Genomic DNA, 8,488 nt, shown 5'->3' with positions numbered 1-8,488 from the left:
AGCAGATAGCGAAAGAGAGGTGTGATGTGATGGGGGTGAGTTGCTTGAAGGACGAAGTGGGACAAATCGTTGTGGACCCAGATGGAATTAAAGGAAGATGGAAAAGATATATGGAAATGCTGTTGAATACAGAGAATGAATGGCATGACAACATAGAGAGTAACCCAGTTTTGGGACCGGCAGAGAAGATAACTGAGAAGGAAGTTGAGGAAGCGATAAAAGCAATGAAGAGTAGCAAAGCGGGAGGGCCGACGGGAGTTGTGGGAGATATGTTGAAGGCAGCAGGAAGTTGGGGGTGTGAAAAGAATGACAGAGATCTGTAATCTGGTGGTGAAAGAAGGCTGCATTCCAGTGGATTGGGAAATGAGTACCCTCGTCCCTCTATACAAGGGGAAAGGTGACCCTCTGGAGTGTGGCTTGTACCAAGCGATAAAGTTATTGGAGCATGGAATGAAGGTATTGGAAAGGGTGTTGGAGAGGAGGATAAGGAAGAAGGTGAAGATCGACGAAATGCAGTTTGGATTTATGCCAGGAAGAGGAACGACAGACGCGCTCTTTATTGTGAGACAGTTGCAGGAGAAGTACATGGAGAAGAGGAAGAAGTTGTTTCTTGGGTTTGTTGATCTTGAGAAAGCATTCGATAGGGTTCCACGCGAAGTATTGACATGGGCATTGAGGAAGTTAGGAGTGGGGGAATGGTTGATCAGAGTCATGATGGCAATGTACAAAAGAGCATGCACAGCTGTAAGGACGAAGCACGGGAACAGTGGTGAGTTTGAGGTGAAGGTGGGAGTGCATATAGGGTCGGTACTAAGTCCACTACTATTTGTAGCTGTGATGGAGGTGCTGGCTCAGAACGTAAATGAGGGTTTACCGTGGGAGTTGTTGTATGCAGATGATCTGGTGTTGATTGCGGAAAGTATGGATGGACTGAAGGAAAAGATGAACAAGTGGAAGGAATGTATGGAGACAAAAGGTCTGAAGGTGAATATCGGAAAGACTAAGGTGATGGCAAGTGGCCATGTGCTGTGGTGAGGTGGAAAGAACTGGGAAGTGGCCATGTGCTGTGTGCAGGAAGGGTGTCGGAGTGAACTCCATTCAATGTACAATGTGCGCTGAGTGGGTTCATCAAAAATGCAGTGGTCTGAGAGGGTCATTAACCAGTGTGGCAGCTACATTCAAATGTAAGGTGTGCACAGAGGGAGCTGCAGATGGAGGAAATGTTGAGTTGGATCTTGGAGACGGCGTGAAGCTGGAAGGTGTGAAAACATTTTGCTACCTCGGTGACATGCTGAATGGAGAAGGTGGATCAGACTCGGCAACGGTTGCTGGAGTGAGATGTGCATGGAAGAAGTTTCGGGAACTGAGTGGCGTGCTGATGAGGAGGGGAGTGTCGTTGAAGCTGAAGGGAAAGGTGTATGCTGCATTGCTGCATGTGTGAGAAGAGTTATGATTTATGGGAGCGAGACATGGGTAATGAACGTAGAGCAGCAACGAAGGCTGCAAAGGGTGGAAATGCGAATGGTTCAGTGGATGTGCGGAGTATCGTTGAGAGAGAGGAAGACAAATGATGCATTGCGAAAGATGATGGGAATAGAGCCTGTGATTGATGCTGTGAAGAGGAACAGGGTGAGATGGTTTGGTCATGTGTTGAGGAAGGATGAAAGTGACTGGTTGAGAAGAGTGATGGAAATGAATGTGGAAGGAAGTAGAGGACGGGGAAGACTGAGAAAGACTTGGCTAAAGATGGTGAAAGAAGAAATGTGGGCAAGGGGGATAACAAGGAGAGATGCAGAAAATAGGGCAAAATGGAAAAGATTGTCATGGGACCGCAAGGCTATCCCCCGCTCTAGCAGGGAAAATGGCCTTAAAATGCATGTTGTTGTTGTTGTTCATGTCGTCCCCAATTTAAAACCATGATATTTTTCTCCCCTCATTAACCTCTCTTCCCCCTCCCCCCCAACCCCAAGCCCTTCTCATTCCAAATTTCCAGTTTTCCACTCCTGAGTTTCCTTTTGTATCCATCTTGTCCACCCCATGTGTCTTCGTTCCCCCTCTCCATTCCTCCCCACATCCATTATTTGTCGAAGTCTCTGTCCAATCTTGGCCTTCAGCTCGGCTGTTAGTGTCCCTCCTTATGTATACTGTTCCTTTTGTTCTGTTATGTCCTGATCCATTCAGTGTTCTAGCTCTTCCACTAGCCTCGACTATGTATACAAAAAAAAATCCAACAAAGAATGACTTGTAAAAAAAATAATATATATATATATATATATATATATATATATATATATATATATATATCTTGTTATAATAGAGCAAATGTATATGGTTCGCTATGTATGTATGTATGTATGTATGTATGTATGTATGTATGTATGTATATGTTTATATGCGATGAAAACGTCTTCTTCTTCTTCAAATAAAATTACCACCTCTTAATTAACCCTCTTAATTGCGTTAAGACTGCTGAGACCCCTCAGACCTTTGATGACCCTTTAAGTCCCCCAAGACCCTTCAGACCACCAAGACCCCTGAAGACCCAAAATACCCTGAAGACCCCCAAAGACCCAAAATACCCTTCAAGACCCTGAGGCTCAATAAGACCCTGAATACCCAAAGACCCTGAATACCCAAAGACCATGAATACCCGAAGACCCAAAACACCCCAAAGACCCAAAACACCCCGAAGACCACAAACACCCCGAAGACCCAAAACACCCCGAAGACCCCAAAATACCCTTGAAGGCCATGGAGCTCAATAAGACCCTGAATACCCAAAGACCCTGAATACCCAAAGACCCTGAATACCCAAAGACCATGAATACCCGAAGACCCAAAACACCCCGAAGACCCAAAACAACCGAAGACCCAAAACACCCCGAAGACCCAAAACACCCCGAAGATCCAAAAACACCCCGAAGACCCAAAACACCCCGAAGACCCAAAACACCCCAAAGACCCAAAACACCCCGAAGACCCAAAACACCCTGAAGACCCCGAAGACCCCAAAGACCCAAAATACCCTTCAAGGCCCTGAAGCTCAATAAGACCCTGAATACCCAAAGATCCTGAATACCCAAAGACCCTGAATACCCAAAGACCATGAATACCCGAAGCCCCAAAACACCCCGGAGACCTAAAACACCCCGAAGACCCAAAACACCCCGAAGACCCAAAACACCCAAAGACCCTTAAATACCAAGAAGAACCAAAATAACCTGAAGACCCCAAAGACCCAAAAGCCTCTGAAGACACCAAAGACCCAGAAGACCCAAAACACCTCAAAGACCCAAAATACCCTTAAAAGCCCAGAGCATCCAAAAGACCCTTAAGACCAAATGGCCCTGAAGACCCAAAACACCATGAAACCCAAAATACACCAAAATGGTCAAAGATGCCTACCCCTCTGAAACGACGTGTGGTGAGGCGCGCTGAGCGCGCCGATTCACGCTAGTATACAGTCACGTGAAAACGTAAGTACACCCCATGTAAAGTTTTGGCTTTTTCAACATATTTCAACATACAGCTATTTGATCTTCATTTCAACAATATTGATAGAGAAAGGTGATATAATATAACAAATATCATGAAACATTTACATTTTGTAGTCCATTGTATCATTTAAATAAACATAAATGTAAATTTCGCATGTGGAGAAAGTAAGTACACCCTTGGCTCTAACAGGTGGTATTGCCCCCTTTGGCAGAAACAACCTCAAGTAGGCGTTTCTTATAACTGTCTACCAGTCTCTGACATCGACTGGGAGAAATTTGTGGCCACTCCTCCATGCAGAGTTCTTTCAGCTGTGCGATGTTTGAGGGGTTTCTTGCATGCACAGCTCGTTTCAAAGCCCCCAACAACATCTCGATGGGATTTCGATCCGGGCTTTGACTTTGCCATTCCAGAACCCTCCATTTCTTTCTTTTCAGCCATTCCTTGGTGGATTTACTGGTATGTTTAGGGCCATTGTCATGTTGCAAGGTCCACCTTCGATTGAGCTTCAACTTTCCGACAGATGGCCTCACATTATCCGCAAGCACACTCTGGTACAATGAAGAATTCATAGTGGATTATACAGACTTGGCATTTAATATGGAATTTTTTTTTTTTCTTGACTTGGGTTTACTTTCTTAACTCAGTATATCAATCTGGTGAGTTTCTTGTACACTTTGGTGATTTATTTGTTAAAAGAACCATGTCACTGATTGTCTGTCGCAGCAAGAAGTCAACAACAGGATTATATCACAGGTGGCGTGGCAAAATGTACGGACAGGTGTATTTGACGATTGGCTTCACAGTCGGGTATACAAGGGTTGTTGCGTTCTGTATTCGTGGAAAACAACTGCTGCACGTCTCCAAAAGTTATTGCCACTTCCTCTGGAGATGGTCCGTCAACTCGACAATGCTGTTTGTCATGGAGTGGTGGCTTTACGAAATTACAGCATGAAAGAGCGTGCTATTGCTCGGCAGTATGGCATCACTCAAGGTCAGGTGTCAAAGATCCTGAAACGAAATGCTCAGAGGGGTGTCCCTACTCCAATACCGAGGCCAGGATGTCCCCGCAGAACCACAAGGAGGGATGATTGCCAGCTGCACCGGTTAGTCCGCAATGGCCGTACCAAGTCAGCTAATCGGCTTAGGGCTGAGTGGCAGCAACTGACAAATGTGCCTGTATCCAGAAGGCTAGTCAACCAACGACTGGTTCAAGCAGGCTATCGTGCCAGGCGTCCCCTGAGAAAGCCACGCCTGACCAGACAACACCGCCAGCGCCGATTGCAGTGGGCCAGAGAGCACCGTCAATGGCAGCCAGGACACTGGAATCATGTGATCTTCAGTGACTAGTCTAGATTTCTGGTCTATTGTCAAGATGGCCGCGTCCGAGTGTGCAGACAAGTGCATGAAGCCTACAACAAAGATTGTATAGTGTCAAGAGTCCAAGCTGGAGGTGCTGGGGTGACCGTTTGGGCTGCTTTTCATGCAGGGGGCAAAACTGACCTGGTTGTTCTGAATGGAAACCTGAACCAGTTCAAGTACAGGGCCATTCTGGAAGAAACATTGCTTCCATTTGCTCGTGCAGCCTTTCGAGGAAACTTTGTCTTCCAAGATGACAATGCGCGGCCTCATCGTGCTCGCATGATCCAACACTTTCTTGCTGACCGTGGTGTAGAGCATATGGAGTGGCCTGCCACGTCCCCGGATATGAATCCGATAGAGAACTTGTGGGCAGAATTAACGCATCAAGTCGACCACTTGGACCAGCAGCCGACCTCTGTGCGTGAATTGCAGCAGACTATTGTCACTGCATGGCAAGCGATTCCTGTCCAAACCTTGTCAAATCTCGTGAACAGCATGCCTAAACGTGTATGTGCTCTCCTGAATGCTCGTGGGGGTTACACGAAGTACTGAACTGTAATTTTACTGTCGGTAATCCCAGTCATAATTTAACTTTTGTTTTTGTTAAAAAAATATTTGGCTAATGTGCAAAATAAAGAGATACTTCTGGAAAACGCACAGAAGTTTAACACAGTACTGTCCGTGAATTGAGTTCGATATCAGTTTACATCACTTTCAAGGATCAATTTATTTGTTTCGAAATGTCAAATGTGGTTTTTGTTTCTTTTAAAGGTCACATTAACAAAATCTAGAATAATTTCAACATAATTCCAATGAACTTTTGGTTCTAAGACATCTTGAAAAGTAAGTTCACCCCCACAAAAAAATATTCCATATTAAATGCCAAGTCTGTATGATGGTGAGCTGCCCAGGCCCTGATGCAGCAAAGCTGCGCCAAACCATAATATTTCCACCACTATGCTTTACAGTTGGTATCAGGTTCTTGTGGTGAAATGCTATCTTTGGTTTTCACCACACATGTCTTCCAGTACTGTGGCCAAATAGCTCTACCTTTGACTCATCTGTCCAGAGCACATTGTTCCAGAAGTGCTGGTCTTCATTGGCAAACTTTAGTCTTGCCCTGATGTTCTTTCTGGACAGCAAAGGTTTCCCTCCTGGCACATGTCCCATGTAGATCAAATTTGTGCAGCCTCTTTCTAATGGTAGACTCGTGCACTTTGACATCAACAGTGGCAAGAGCTACCTGTAGGTCCCGTGATGACATTCTGGGGTTCTTAGAGACTTCTTTCAGCATCTTGCGGTCTGCTCTCGGGCTGAACTTGCTGGGGCAGCCTGGCCTGAACAAGTTGGCAGTTGTTTGGAATCTTCTCCACTTGTCGCTGATCTTCCGGACAGTCGAATGATTGATTTCAAATTGTTTGGAGATCTTTTAAAATCCCTTCTCAGACTCGTAGGCATCTATAACCTTCTTTCTGAAGGCCTCAGAGAGCTCTTTTGATCTAGGCATGGTGACGCCGCACACTTCAACAACAAAGAGCAAGCCAAACTAAATGTCTGAGGTTTAAATAAGACAGGTTCCTCCAAGATCCTCTCTAACGATGTTCTAATCATTTGCACCTGAGCTGGTGCGCCTGATTCTAATTTTAGGTATTTGAAGTAGTGATAAATGTAGGGGTGTACTTACTTTTTCCACATGCGAAATTTGCATTTATGTATATTTAAATTATACAAAGGACTACAAAATGTAAATGTTTCATGATATTTGTTGTATTATATCACCTTTATCCATCAATATTGTTGTTGTATGTTGAAATATGTTGAAAAAGTCAAAACTTTACATGGGGTGTATTTACTTTTTCACGTGACTGTATATAATTCTTAAACAGCATTCCATCAGGTCAATTTTTTGATGAGATTTTAAGTCTTTTTTTTCATGGAGAGATAGTGGGGCAGGATTTGAAAGGAAGTGTTCAACTTTAATTAATCTGTACCTGACTTTTGTAACACTAGACATTGATTTGTACGTAAGAGACCCTGGATTTCATTGATTTGGTTCGGATTTGGTTTCATTGATTTCATAGATCTTCATTTCATTGATTGATTGGCCATCGATTTGTACGTAAAAGTTCCTGAATCGTAAAAATTGAAATTTTCTTTACCGTGGGCAATAATACTTCACCGTTACTCCATTCGGGTAGGGGTTTCCTCACCTGGATATGATGATGATACTATTAAAATAATGGGGTTGCAAAGCCACCTTATTTTCCTAGGATGTTTCTTATTTTCCTACTACGTTAAACGGAATAGCATTGAGATACCGCTGCAAACAACTTCAAATTCTTCCATTTTGGATTTTTTTGTGCACAACACCTGTGGAAATAAACTTCTTCCAAGGGACGTTTCCACTTAAACAACTCAGCCCAGCTATGTGATCAACCGACCATATCCCTCCCACACCAAGGCTAGTTTCTGAGGTGTGGTATGCCATCGCTACCATGAAAACCCAAACTTCGAGCGGTGTCTCGATGCCTGTGCTGAGGTGTCACGGTGATCTAGGTCGGTGAATGCACGATGGACTTCGGTTTTTTCAAAGTATAAACATTCATTGTAATGGAACATGTTCAACAGGAGAATGTTGATACATCCGTGCATGATGTTTGGGTCACAATAATTTGCTGCTGTCTGAATGCGGTCATGCTGAGGAACAAGTTGGGAACCCCTGTATTAGCAATTTTAATGTCGACGAAAATCAATGTAACTGTCGCCAAGTGTGCAAGACGGCCAAGTAATGTCAAACGGTGGTGTTTGCAGCTCCTCAAATCTCTTCGTGATGAACATTTTACACGTAAAAAGTGTGTGTGTGTGTGTGTGTGTGTGTGTGTGTGTGTGTGTGTGTGTGTGTGTGTGTGTGTGTGTGTGTGTGTGTGTGTGTGTGTGTGTGTGTGTGTGTGTGTGTGAGAGAGAACAAATAATGCATGTAAAAAAAGAATGCGGTCTTTTTTACATGTCACATATATATATATATATATATATATATATGCCTATATATTAATTATATGATTTCTTTCGAGTGTTTGAGAAACTGGGCCTCTTCATTTTTTATTTTTTCCCCCCTTTTTTTTTTTTTTTTCAAATTGCCGAATATGTTTGGATGCAGATTCAAACCCGTAGTGGTACACAGTATGTGAATTGGTATGATGCAATATCGCAGAACATTTCCTCCAAAAGGAATCCTGGTTCATAGGATACATTCACATGAATCTTTTGACTTTGTTCATCACAGCTGCTTTTCACACTATCTATTGTGAGCAGCAAATGACATAAAATTCAGGTCAAGGATTGGTTACAGATTATCCTGACCATCCTCCAGATATATTACAAACTCTTTTGGGAGAGTTTGCAGGGGTGCATTTTCCAGATGTTTGCTTTGTAGATCGGCAAGGTAGGATCCTCAGCCTGGTTGCATTTAGCAGTTTGTAACGACGAATAATGCCTTTATGTGGACGTATTACCCAGTCTTTCTGCAAGTAATCGGGCTTGACAAGTTTGGGCAGCTGGAAATGTGCAAACATCTGCGTTTTGAGTTTTGTTAGGATTTTGGCCTGTTTCGCGTCTTTTGCGGGGTTTAACC

The 8,488-nt window shown here is 43.6% G+C and overlaps 1 protein-coding gene across 5 annotated transcripts in view; it reads left to right on the top strand.

The window, feature by feature from the left end:
• The window catches only part of LOC137435412 (protein CBFA2T1), a 192,076-nt gene that overhangs the window by 133,346 nt on the left and 50,242 nt on the right, over positions 1-8,488 (top strand). The window lies entirely within an intron of this gene.

Source organism: Myxine glutinosa, chromosome 9 (assembly GCF_964187855.1).
Source record: "Myxine glutinosa chromosome 9, kmMyxGlut1.1, whole genome shotgun sequence".
Lineage (NCBI taxonomy): Eukaryota > Metazoa > Chordata > Myxini > Myxiniformes > Myxinidae > Myxine > Myxine glutinosa.
Note: the sequence above shows the minus strand (reverse complement) of the source record. Positions and strands in the feature narration are given on the sequence as shown.